General features: G+C 31.3%; 1 pseudogene; it reads right to left on the bottom strand.

Moving 5' to 3' along the window:
• LOC135205181 (hemicentin-1-like) overlaps positions 1-15,000 on the bottom strand; it is a 74,505-nt pseudogene that overhangs the window by 18,014 nt on the left and 41,491 nt on the right.

The raw sequence follows: 15,000 nt of genomic DNA, 5'->3' as shown, positions 1-15,000 counted from the left end.
ATGAAACGGGGTATAAAAACCAATTTGCGGACAGGTAGAGGCCTTAAACCAATTATAAGACAGTTAGAGATGGACACTGGAGTTACGGAAAGCTCTTGATGTATTTTGGAGCACAATTAGATAAATGTTTTATGTAAACAGGGGAATTATCCCCTATAACCTGACACCCCCCATACAAAGAATTTGATTAGAGAATTCTTTGATTAGGTAAATCAGTTAAGGTAAATCTCTCTCACTACAAGATGGGATTAATTAGCCAATCACCTCATTATACAGAGAAGGATTAATCAGAGGTTTTTGTTGCTAACATTTGGGATTTTGTTTTAGCTTCTGTGTTCCTTGATAGATGTTTCGGAATCTGCATTAATACGTGTATTATTTAGTATTATTGTTATTGATGGGTTGGACGTGAAGTGATAATAATAATAATAATAATAATAATAATAATAATAATAATAATAATAATAATAATAATAATAATAATAATAATAATTTGCTATTTCTGTACATGATAATATATGGTATGAATGTAAATATATAGATATATACGTATAAGGGTAAGGAGAGGAGAGAGAGAGAGAGAGAGAGAGAGAGAGAGAGAGAGAGAGAGATTCCCTTGATGTATAATGGGGACGGGATAAGTGTCTCTGATGAATAGAAAAGTGCTTTAGGTTGCGTCTTTGTATATAAAGTGTTAAGTGGACACTTCACATTATCATTAAGTTCAAAAACATAAGGTCTATGGACCTGTAAATAAGAGCTGACTGTATCGCCCCTACAGGTTTCGTTACAGGCTTTAGTTACAGGATCAAAGTCTCATTTTTTTCTTAGAAGTTTGGACTACGAGTGAAAATCCAAAGAGGATTTGTTTGGAAACTTTTGGAAAAGGTCGAAAAACTTCGACCTTTTTTCGAAGTTGGAACTTCATCTAGTTGATGGGGTCTTCGGTGAAAAGACATTTGGAAATGGGACAGGATTAAAGAAAATAAATAGAATTGGTGATGGAGCTGAATTAAGATAGAAAGGAAATACTTAAAAGATGAAATTATCCATTTTTACTATGCCTTATTCTTGATGATTATATAAGTTTTTTGTATATTACTAAAAAAAGTAAATATCTAAAGATAGAATATACAAATTTTTACAAAGCCTCATTCTTGAAGATTATATAATTATAATTTTTTTGTATATTGAAAAAAAAGAATAAATAAATATGAAATTCACAATTTTTACAATGCCTCATTCATGAAGATTATACAATCAATAAATTTTTTGTATATTGCTAAAAAAAGTAAAAATTTAGAGATAAAATTCACAATTTTTACAGTGGATCATTCTTGATGATTATATATTATAAATGTTATTGTATATTGCAAAAAAAAAGAGAAGAAAATATTTAGAGATAAAATTCACAATTTTTACAACGCATCATTCTTGGAGATTATATAATTATAAATTATTTTACATTACTAAAATGAATTAAAATAAAATAAATAATTGAACTTTTCCACGATATTGACAGTACCAATTAGTTACCAGATAATAAAAGTAGTACCAAAAAATATCTGGCATCTTATAATAAAATATTTTAGTGGTACAAAATTATTTTATATTGATTTTATGTTTTATAATACAAACTGTTTAAACCAATTTGTCTCTTATGAATAATGTCAAGATAATATAAAAAAATAATAAAATATGGTACCTTGTATTGTATACCCTCTCTCTCTCTCTCTCTCTCTCTCTCTCTCTCTCTCTCTCTCTCTCTCTGTCTATAATAAAAATGCAGAAATGATATTAAGTCGAAGAATGAACACAATATTAATGTAACCTTTTACTGCGTCCTCTCTCTCTCTCTCTCTCTCTCTCTCTCTCTCTCTCTCTCTCTCTCTCTCTCTCAATTGTCTTCGAGTCAAGAGGGGAGGCTCTGCCCATTGAATTCCACTTGGCAGGCTGAGGGTCTACCAAGTTCTGGAAGGTAGAAGAACAGATGAAGATGGCCTGAGTATAGGTGTCCTTAGGGTGAGAAAAGTAGAATAGAGGAATAGGTAACTACTTAACCAAACAAGAGAATTGGGTATAAGGGAAATAGTCGACTAGGAGCGCCTTTGGTCAGGGGAGATGTATATCATTGTAAGTGTGGCGTTGGAATAGAAAAATATGCCTTAGTCAACTTACAAAAGGGTAAAGTATCAAGGACTGAAGGGATAAAGCTACCAGATGGGAACAACATCAAACACATAGATGAGTCGGGATACAAATACCTGGGAATAATGGAAGGAGGGGATATAAAACATCAAGAGATGAAAGACACGATCAGGAAAGAATATATGCAGAGACTCAAGGTGATACTAAAGTCAAAACTCAACGCCGGAAATATGATAAAAGCCATAAACACATGGGCAGTGCCAGTAATCAGATACAGCGCAAGAATAGTGGAATGGACGAAGGCAGAACTTCGCAGCATAGACCAGAAAACGAGGAAACATATGACAATACCCAAGAGCAAATACGGACAGACTATACATAACACGAAAGGAAGGAGGGAGGGGACTACCAAGCATAGAGGACTGCGTCAACATCGAGAACAGAGCACTGGGGCAATATCTGAAGTCCAGTGAAGACGAATGGCTCAAGAGTGCATGGGAAGAAGGACTGATAAAAGTAGACGAAGACCCAGAAATATACAGAGATAGGAGAAAGACAAGCAGAACAGAGGAATGGCATAACAAACCAATGCACGGACAATACATGAGACAGACTAAAGAACTAGCCAGCGATGACAATTGGCAATGGCTACAGAGGGGAGAGCTCAAGAAGGAAACTGAAGGAATGATAACAGCGGCACAAGATCAGGCCCTAAGAACCAGATATGTCCAAAGAACGATAGATGGAAATAACATCTCTCCCATATGTAGGAAATGCAATATGAAAAAAGAAAACCATAAACCACATAGCAAATGAATGTCCGGCACTTGCACAGAACCAACATAAAAAGAGGCATGATTCAGTGGCAAAAGCTCTCCACTGGAGCCTGTGCAAGAAACACCAGCTACCTTGCAGTAATAAGTGGTACGAACACGAACCTGAAGGAGTGATAGAAAACGATGAGGCAAAGATCCTCTGGGACTATGGTATCAGAACAGATAGGGTGATACGTGCAAATAGACCAGACGTGGCGTTGATTGACAAAGTCAAGAAGAAAGTATCACTCATTGATGTCGCAATACCATGGGACACCAGAGTTGAAGAGAAAGAAAGGGAAAAAATGGATAAGTATCAAGACCTGAAAATAGAAATAAGAAGGATATGGGATATGCCAGTGGAAATCATACCCATAATCATAGGAGTACTAGGCACGATCCCAAGATCTCTGAAAAGGAATCTGGAAAAACTAGAGGCTGAAGTAGCTCCAGGACTCATGTAGAAGAGTGTGATCCTAGAAACGGCACACACAGTAAGAAGAGTGGTGGACTCCTAAGGAGGCAGGATGCAACCCGGAACCCCACACTATAAATACCACCCAGTCGAATTAGAGGACTGTGATAGAGCAAAAAAAAAAAAGATAATAATAGAACTTTTATGATAATAATAACAGTAATAAAAAAATCCTTATAGTAGCACGAGTCTTCAAATGGAAAAGCAAATCCACAGTTATGTAAATGTACATATATTCAAATTTAAAAACAGCAAGGATAGCTTTCGGGAGATTCCCGAAACCTATCCTTGCTGTTTTTAAATTTGAATATATGTACATTTACATAACTGTGGAATTTGGGTTTCTCCAATAATAATAATAATAATAATAATAATATATAATAATAATAAATAATAATAATAATAATAATAATAATAATAATAATAATAATAATAATAATAATAATAATAATAATAATAATAATTTGAATAATAATAATAATATAATAATAATATTTCATATAATAATTATGAAAATTAATAATCCATAATTAAATAAAAATCAATTTAAATAATAATAATAAAAAATGAATAATAACAATAATAATAAAAAAAATATAAAAATAATAAAAAAATAACAATAATAATAATAATAATAATAATAAAAAATTAAGAATAACAACAATAATAATAATAATAATAATAATAATGATTAAATCCAAATAATAATAATTAAACCTTTATTATCATTATTTTTATTATTACTATTATCATCATTAGCATTATTACTAAGCGACAAAAGAAATAAAAATAAAAAAAATCAGCAACGTCAAAACACAATCTTCATATCACCTATAAAGTTTTTCAAACCTTTCCAGAAAAAAAAAATTATAAAAAAAGGTTTTATTTTTCATCAAAAGACTGACTATTGTTCAGAGTTGTGTTACCAGCTAAGAGTCACAGAGGCTTGTAATGGTGAAACAATTGATTTTGCGCTCTATGTATTACCCTGGAGAGGTCAAAATCGCCTGGAAGTGGTTTGTGATTGACGAGAAATTATTTTTTGAAAAGTTGTCTGTGAGAAAATATTATAAAAACAAAATTAATCTGTAAAATACACGGTTAAAAAATGAAAACAGAAATATCTATTTTGATAGAAAATAAGAAATATTGTAAAAACAAAATTTATCTGTAAAATACACGATTTTAAAATAAAAATAGAAATATTTATTTTGACAAGAAATAAGAAATATTGTAAAAACAAAATTAATCTGTAAAATACACGGTTAAAAAATGAAAACAAATATTTATTTTGACAAAAAATAAGAAATATTGTAAAAACAAAATTAATCTGTAAAATACACTGTTAAAAAATGAAAATAGAAATATCTATTTTGATAAAAAATAAGAAATATTGTAAAAACAAAATTAATCTGTAAAATACACGGTTAAAAAATGAAAACAGAAATATCTATTTTGATAAAAAATAAGAAATATTGTAAAAATAAAATTAATCTGTAAAATACACGGTTAAAAAATGAAAATAGAAATATCTATTTTGACAAAAAATAAGAAATATTGTGAAAACAAAATTTATCTGTAAAATACACGATTTTAAAATAAAAATAGAAATATTTATTTTGACAAAAAATAAGAAATATTGTAAAAACAAAATTAATCTGTAAAATAAACGGTTAAAAAATGAAAATAGAAATATCTATTTTGATAAAAAATAAGAAATATTGTAAAAACAAAATTAATCTGTAAAATACACGGTTAAAAAATGAAAATAGAAATATTTATATTGATAAAAAATAAGAAATATTGTAAAAACAAAATTAATCTAAAATACACGGTTAAAAAATGAAAATAGAAATATCTATTTTGATAAAAAATAAGAAATATTGTAAAAACAAAATTAATCTGTAAAATACACGGTTAAAAAATGAAAATAGAAATATTTATTTTGATAAAGAATAAGAAATATTGTGAAAACAAAATCAATCTGTAAAATAAACGGTTAAAAATGAAAATAGAAATATTTGTTTTGATTAAAAAAATAAGAAATATCGTAAAAATATTTTTCTGTAAAATATACGGTTACAAATGAAAATAAAAATATTTGTTTTGGTAAGAAATAAGAAATATTGTAAAAGAAAATTATTCTGTAAAGTACACGGTTAAAAATGAAAATAAAATTATTTGTTTTGATAAAGAAAATAAATATTGTAACAAAAATTAATCTGAAAAATATATGAAAATAACGCGAATAAAAATCTTTATTTTGATCTGTCTCATAAAATTAATCTGTAGAATATATTTTTGAAATAATGAAAAAAAAAATATTCATTTTCATTTAAAAAGATAATAAGTAAGAAATATAGTAAAAAAATTAATTTGTAAAATTTTATACGATTCAAAAATGAATATAAAATAATATTTATTTTGATTCTTTTTCCAAAGAAGAAGAAAACAAGAAATATTGTAAGTCCTCTAAAAACAATAATATTGGAACAGGTCAGAATCCTGCACATAAGAAGAATTCCAACTTATCCTTAAAAAAAAAAGGGAAAATATATATAAATGTCATTCAATGTGATATGAAAAAAGCACAAATGTCTATAATCCTGTTTCAGGAAAGTGAAATATGCAACACGCAGAACTTCTTCAGGGTGAAATTGCAATTTCTTTTGCAGGCACGAAATATTGTTATACGTATATATTGGGACGCATGCAATGATATGATAGACCCACTTTAAGATATCAGTAGAGAGAGAGAGAGAGAGAGAGAGAGAGAGAGAGAGAGAGAGAGAGAGAGAGAGAGCACAAAAACCGTGTCACTGATCTATTAAATCTTAGACATTCTTGAGAGAGAGAGAGAGAGAGAGAGAGAGAGAGAGAGAGAGAGAGAGAGAGAGAGAGAGATCACAAAAACTATATACCACTGATCTGAGAAATCTTAGACATTCTTGAGAGAGAGAGAGAGAGAGAGAGAGAGAGAGAGAGAGAGAGAGAGAGCACAAAAACCATGTCACTGATCTAGGAAATCTTAGACATTCTTGAGAGAGAGAGAGAGAGAGAGAGAGAGAGAGAGAGAGAGAGAGAGAGAGAGAGAGAGAGAGAGAGACTTTAGTCTTTAACAACCAACATGTTTCAGTTCAATTCTTGGCCTAGCCTGACAAATGTCTATTCACTCATCTATCTATCTACCTAATTTATTCCTTCATCCCTTTATCTACTTATCCATCAACCCATGAACTCATTCATCAACTCCCAGAGGCCTTCAGCAACACCTGTGGGTATACAAACACACACACATACACAGGGTCCTGTATACATTTGTATACATCAATAAGTCGCCTGTCTCTGATGCGTGATTTATACTTGGAGCCCAGAAGTGGTTTATTGATGGATGGAACTTGCCATAAAGCGGACAGTTTGTTCGTGTTTGTGTGGTGTTTGTGTGGGAGTATGTGTGGGGTATATATGAGTATGTTGGTGTTGGGATCTAAGGATTTCTTTTAATGTTTGTGTAGCAGAATGTGTGGGTTTACTTATATATATATATATATATATATATATATATATATATATATATATATATATATATATATAGTATATATATATATATTGTAAGGACATCCATTCTGACATTCCAGGCGCAGGTTCGAGTCCTGCCACGAGCATCAGAATTTCCCCGTTCGGTCACCCGTTTGGAATTTAGGCCTTGCTGTGTCCATTGATGAAAAAAGAAATAAATAAAAAGTAAAAATAAAAATGTGAAGAAATTGAGAAGTGTATATATATTATATATATATATACTATATATATATATATATATATATATATATATAAAATCAAAGTCAACCACTTGTCTTCAATCCACCTCACTCCAAAAAACTTTTGCAAAGAAAAACAAAGAAAAACAAACACACTAACACACAGGGCTATATTCAAACCACTAGCACAAACAAGCGCTTTTGCCAGGTCACAAAAAGGTGCAAAAAAAAAAAAAAAAATCGTCACAAAAAAGTGGACAGAAAAAAAAAAGTTGTGCCAAAACCTAAGTATACACTCACAAGTGTAAGTTGTAAATATTTGCATATCATTATGCATCAGGCCCGAGAAGACGTGTTAAAAACTCTTTATGATGAAGTTTTTTTTTTTTGGAAAAAAAAAGCTTAAATTTGAATGTAATCAGTGCCGTCATTAGGGAGGTCTCTCTTATATGAAGGCGTGGGTTCCTTGTGAATGTAGTTTTAACACTGAGTTTTATGTTCTATGAATTTAAAACTAAATGTTTTTGAAAAGCAGTTTCTTATGCTTTTTTCTTATATCCTATAATATAGAATTGATGGATTTTAATTCCAGTTTTGAATGATAATTTTTTAATATAATTCTTTTAATATGATACTAACGGTTTGTAAAAATGAATTTTTCGATATTGGCTTTTTAATGTAATTGTATGAATATAAAATTAACTCTTAGCAAAATCAATTTTTGATTTCATCCTGATAAAAAAAAAGTTATAAACATCCTCTCCTAAAATTCCTGCATCTCTAACTCAACTCTACACACCTTTTTCAGACCTTTTTAGGCTCTTCCATAGACTTTTCCTACCCCCCCCCCCCCACAACAAGAACAGCAGTAAGTACAACAACAACAACAAAAGCCAAAAGTCTGTAAGGTATAATTTATCTTTGCTGAATGCTAAACCTTATGTGAATCACTATTGGTCAGTGCTACAATTTATCATTCAAAAAGTGCTAAAGCATTTGGTCTCTCCATTAAAGAGACTAAATAATTTAGTCTGCACGACTAAATGGACATCACTGAATATTTAACTTTACAACTTGTGAATACTTAAAAGTTCTTTACCCCCAGAGCAATGTTGCATGACTGAAATATATTACATTCTAAAAGCATGTGATAAATTTTGTATTTTTGGGCAAAAACAATTCTAAGAATTTTAGATATTTCAAACTGGAGTTGAAGAGTACTTAAAGGTCTGTATTTATGTTGCCCCTTTGCAAGAGAAACATTAAATATTTCAACTTGTTTCTGTTAACTATTTAAAGTTTTGCATTTCTAGTGCAACATTACAAGAAATACTTGCAATATTTAGATATTATATCTGATAAATATCTAAGATTCTGCACTTAATTTTGCATATGGTACATATTTAGAATTCTGCATTCTAAGTGCAAGAAAAACATTCAATAATTAAGTTTGTATTTTGATAAACATTTAAGGTGTGAATTCCTCTTGCAACATTGCAAGAAAATTAATGATTAAATTTGTATCTTGATAAATAATTAAAGTGTGAATTCCTCGTGCAACATTGCAAGAAAAACATGCAATAATTAAATTTGTATCTTCATAAATACTTAAAGTGTGAATTCCCAGTGTAACCTTGCAAGAAAAACTCCAACTATCTCTTACTGCAGTCTATAAACATTGAATTATCCACATGCAACGCTGCATGAATTAGACGGAGAGAATTCCTCGTGTTTCTGCATCTCTGAGCAACGTTGCAGAAAAGAAATCCAAATATTGCCTCTCGATCTTTTTACTGACAATGTTTCAGTTCCCCAGTGTTCGGAGACACTACATTGCAAGACTTGGATTCGAGGGAGCAAGATTTCCTTGGGGCGTCTGTCTGTCTGTCTGTCTGTCTGTCTGTCTGTCTGTCTGTCTGTCTGTCTGTCTGTCTGTCTGTCTGTCTGTCTGTCTGTCTGTCTGTCTGTCTGTCTGTCTGTCTGTCTGCTGTCTGTCTCTGTCTGTGTTTTCTGTGTTTTCCCTTTTCTGTTTGCTTACTTAACTCTCTCTCTTTCTCTTTCTCTCTCTCTCTCTCTCCATCTCCCAAAACTATACCAGGAAAAAATAAGGAAAGCACAGGACCATTAATCACTACACCAGCATCGATAATGCAGCGTCTATTCAATGCGTTGCCAGCTCATCTGAGGAATATATCAGGAGTGAGCGTAGATGTGTTTAAGAATAAGCTCGACAAATATCTAAACTGCATCCCAGACCATCCAAGATTGGAAGATGCAAAATATACCGGAAGATGTACTAGCAACTCTCTGGTAGACATTAGAGGTGCCTCACACTGAGGGACCTGGGGCAACCCGAACAAGATGTAAGGTAAGGTCTCCTTATCTCTATCTCTCTCTGTCAATCTGCTTAACTCTCTCTCTCCCTCATTCTATAGGCTTAACTCTCTCTTTCTCTCTCTCTCTCCTTAGCTCTCTCTCTTTGCCTCGCTCTCTCTATATACTCAATTCTCTCTCTCTCTCTCTCTCTCTCTCTCTCTCTCTCTCTCTCTCTCTCCATTTCAATAACTCCCCAGACAACGCACGCACAAGGAAGACTTGTGGAATATTTTTAATTTCTGGTTTTATTCGTCTCTCTCTCTTTATTCCGCCATACTTGACTCTTCGATGTTTCATTTAATCTCTCTCTCTCTCTCTCTCTCTCTCTCTCTCTCTCTCTCTCTCTCTCTCTCTCTTTTACTCCAGTTTCCTTGCATTTTTCCCCTCATCCATTTATTCTAACTCACGTCTCTCCAACACACGTATCTTTGTACCTTTCCTGTTTCCATTTTTATCAAGTTTATTTATATTTCCTTGATTTTGAGGATCTCGCTTTAAAAAAAAAAATTATTCCTTTATTTCTCAAATCTCCCTCTATTCTCTTTCTGTCACGCTTCAACTCTGTCTTTTATTTATTTATTTATTTATTTATTTATTTACATCTTCCATTATTCAGTTTTTATATCAGATATCTATGCCCTTTATCTATCTTTCTCTCTATCTCTTGTTTTATTCTTTCTGGGCTTTGTAAGCACCATATTTTAGATTCAGGGTAAAGTGAATTTTTTAATGAATCTTTTTCTTTCAAGCAAAAGAAAATCTTATCAATTATGGGGAATATTATTAGAATATGACAGAAAATTGGTTAGAATTGCTTGCTGATATACACAATTATATTGTATAGTCATACCCATTCTCTTGTATATTTTGTACATACCTGACAATATTCGTGTTATAAATCCTCAAATTGTTATAAAAACTATTCATTAATTTGAAAAATCTGTATTTTTATATTTAGACATGATAGAAAATTATAAAATTTTGAATTAAAAAAAATCATTAAGGCAATTATTTTTAATGGTACATGCAAGTTGTATTCTATTACGATAATCGACAATTATAAGTGCTCGGGCTTTAGGTAAAAAAAAATTTTCACCAGGAATTTAACATTTTTAGGACTAATGCAGTGCTGGTAACATAATTAAGATCCGTGTGCGTATTACCAAGACAATACCAATTACGTTTCTAGTACTGTTAGTGCTGTGAATGCGAAATGAAGTATATATTTTACAGTGCCACTCTTATTTAAAATAAATTGAAGTTATATGCTCTGAAAAGAAAAATTACATGCTTTGTATACGGACGTTCATCTACTTACGAATGGCTGTTCGTATCATGAGTTATCCAATTTGATATACTCAGAATGAACAAGTACATTATTATTTGTTTTTTCATACTAAGACACAATATAGTATGGTAGATTCACATCAACCATTCACCTGATGTATAGGCCAGTCCCTTACGACGCTCCTGATTGGCTGTTGATAAGCCAGTCACAGGGCTGGAAACTCTCAGTCTCTCTCTCGAGTCTACATAGGCAGGATGTGTGTTCCACCTCTCCTGAGGGATACTTTTGAAAGACGTATCCCTCAGGAGAGGTTGATGTGAATCTACTATAGTACTTTACTACCTTTTATAGAGTATTTTATTAATATAATTGATAAATGAATCCTAAATACATTAAATACATTAACCAAACTATGATAATAATTCATTAAAGTCCAGTTTGAGTTTAAGATCACTGCTGTTCGATCTCTGAAAGTTCGTGAGTCGAAATTCGTGAGTAGAGGAACATCTGTGTATCAGAGTAATCATGGCATTATATCAAACCACACACATATATATTTTACATCATGCAGTATAAAGTTTTAATATGACGGACTTGCAATCGCTTGGTAATTTATTCTGTGAATTTTTCTGACTCTGTAAGGGATATCTTAAAGGTATATATGATCTGTAATTTTAAATGTTTGTACTACACTAAAATATTATATATATACAAATACCACTTCTGTGCCGGTATAGAAGATGAATTTTTAACATAGATCTACTTTTGAAATATTGGGGATGTTTTTTTAACAGTGTCATGTTGGAATAATGTAAGAAATTAACAGGTGTTGAATTTATAAATGTAATTTTAAGAACTATGGGGAATGTTTTTTAAAAGTGCCATGTTAGAATAATATTAAAATTCCAGCAAGTGTTGAATTTAACATTATAAATCTAATTTTGAAAAACTGTGGGGGATTATTGTAAACAATCATGTTCAAAAATGTTAAAAGTTTAGCAGGTATTGAATTTAACATTATAAATCTAATTTTCGAAACTCTTTGGTATGTTACGTTACTTCAAGTGTTGTTTTAAAATAATGTTAAAATATTAGCAGGTGTCGAAATTAACACAAAGAATTTAATTTTCAAATCTCTGGGGGATGTTTTTTTAACAGTATTATGTTAAAAAATGTTAAATTTAGCAAGCGGTGACTCTGCCACCTTCTAATATAAGTGCATCTCGGCTAAGGGAACGCAATAAACTTGATTTACACGTCAATAATAAACAAAATAAACAAAAAACCCAAGGGAATTTTTTGAATACTCATATTGAAAAAAAAAACGTTAAATATAACAGGAATTAACTCTGTCACCATCTAATATAAGTGCATCTCGGCTAAGGGAACACAATAAACTTGATTTACACGTCAATTATAAACAAAAAAGCAAAATAAAAAAGAAAAAAAGAAAAACAGGGAATTTTTTAAACACTGTTAAATCTAACAAGTATTAACTCTGTTACCATCTAATATAAGTGCATCTGGGCTAAGGGAACACAAACTTTATTTACACGTCAATAATAATCGATATAGAAAGAAAAATCACCGAACCCTCTTCCTCCCTCAGCACAGGAATGGTAAATATATAGCTAGGCTGTACGAACGTAAAAGTGAACGATTGGCATTTACATACTTTTTTGGTTCCTACCTCGGTCAGGGCATTCATGAACGTCCACGAGAAGGTCACGTTCGGTGGGTACGCCAATACCCTGCAGGGCAGCGTGATCTCCTCGCCAAGGGCTGCCCTGTAGACGGCAGTGGTCGTGGTCGAACAAATTGGGGAGTCTGTTGAAAAGACAGAAATTCTGGTTTTAATTTCTTTTTTATTAGGAAACTAATTATACCTTCACTCTAAGGGGTTAGTTGGGAAGATATACTACATGCAAATAATATAATATCCAACACTTTGAGGTGCTATAGGGGAAAATATACACAGAGGAATGTATATTCGCTGTGTAAATTATGATGATGTATATTTACTGTATACTCATACATGGTGATGTATATTTACTGTATACTCATAAGGGTTATAATATTTGTATACTGTATACAGAAAGATTACGTATAAGTACTGTATAAATAATATTGATGTATATCTACTGTATAAATGATATTGATGTATATTTACGGTATAAATGATATTGATGTATATTTACTGTATAAATGATATTGATGTCTATTCACTGTATAAATTGCGAAGTATATTTAATGCATATTTACTGCATAGATTATGATGATGTATAATTACTGTATACATGAAGATAATGTATATTTAGTAGGGCTAGATTGCAAAATATACATGCATAAGTGCTATCGGGGCCAATATACATGAAGATGAGGTATATTTACAGTATACGAGATATGATGATAATTTAGTATATTTGCTACTGTGAGATGCTACAAAGGAAATATTCACGAGGATGTATATTTAATCTTTGGGTGAGGAAGAAAATATACTAAATTTTAAATGAGTTTACAATTTACATTTTAGGAAAGTTAGAGGGAAAATATTCTGAGGTAATATTACATGAAGATTGTATATTTCTAAATATACGACTCTTTTAGTTAAATTTTAGAAGCATTTAGTCATGAAGTGAGGGTATTTGAAACTTTAGGAATAGTGGAAAATATACTTAATGTCAGGAATTTATCCAGGCAGGAAAAAATGTATATTTAACTTTCTAAAGAAAATAGAAATATATTTCTGATAGAAATTTAAGTGGAGAAAATGTATATTTACTTTCAAGAGCATTAAGGATAAGTATATTTAAGATTAATAATTTTTAGGGAAAAATCGGAAAAAAATATATTAGAAAAGTTAGAAATTATATTTAATCTAATATAAAGAAAACGTGTATTAATTCTTAAGGAATTAGGCCCACAATATACAAAAAATATACAAAATAAAGAAATTAGCTTGTAATAAACTAAGAGAATGACATTTGAAATAAATTCCAAAGACATTTAAATGAAGAAATAGTATATTTACTTACGAGAGCTTGAAAATTTAAGAATATATTTAGTATTGGAGGAATAAAGAAATGGAAAGAACATTTTTAATAGAAATATATTCAGAGAAAAGAGAATATATTTAATCTATTTTAGGTAAATTGGAAAGGAAACTGAAAAACATATGATGATTTGAAACTAATAGAGAATTATTCGAATATATTTCCTGATAAGCTTCAATTATTGGGATAATTCGTAAGAGGGAATATATTAATTTTTTTTTGCAAAATATTAAATTAATATGATTTATTTCTCACAGAAATATGATTGGAAATGTAGAGAAGAGAGAGAGAGAGAGAGAGAGAGAGAGAGTAATACCATTATACTCATTTGGGATGCCTTCAATTCGAGAGAGAGAGAGAGAGAGAGAGAGAGAGAGAGAGAGAGAGAGAGAGAGAGAGAGAGAGAATCATCTCCCCCATCACGAACCACACGAAGGAGATCGACAACTCACATTTGACCTTAATCTGTAGTCTGTTGGAAGTGGCGTCTCCAACAACGTTGGAGGCTTTGCAGACGTAGGTCCCACTCCATTTGCGGGAGATCCTTTGGAGGACCAGGTGGTCACTGGCCACTATGACTCCGCCTGCCTTGTCTGGCCTCACCTCGACGTCCTACGGGAGATGAGAGGAAGACATGTTAGATGAGTGTTGTTGATTTGGGGTTTAGATGCTCATTTGATTCTGGAGTTTTTTTTGGGGGGAGTTTAGATGCTTATTTGATTGTGGAGTTTTTTTGGGGGAGTTTAGATGCTCATTGTGATTGTGGAGTTTTTATTGGGGAGTTTAGATACTTAACTGACAATGGTGTTTTTTTATGGGGGGAGGGGGGGGGGAGTTTAGATGCATATTTGATTGTGGAGTTTTTTTGGGTAGAGTTTAAATGCTTAATTGATTCTGGAGTTATTTTTTTTTAGGGAGTTTAGATGCTTATTTGATTCTGGATTTTTGTTTGTTTGTGGTGATTTTTTAGGTCTTTTTTTTTTTTGTTTGTAAATCTTTGGTTTGGGTTTCTGTTTGGTTCATAGATAAATAAATATATATAGACTCCACCCTCTCATACCCCGACACGCTTTCAAAGTATAATCCC

This window comes from Macrobrachium nipponense, chromosome 49 (assembly GCF_015104395.2).
Source record: "Macrobrachium nipponense isolate FS-2020 chromosome 49, ASM1510439v2, whole genome shotgun sequence".
NCBI lineage: Eukaryota > Metazoa > Arthropoda > Malacostraca > Decapoda > Palaemonidae > Macrobrachium > Macrobrachium nipponense.
This window is presented reverse-complemented; position numbering and strand designations above follow the sequence as displayed.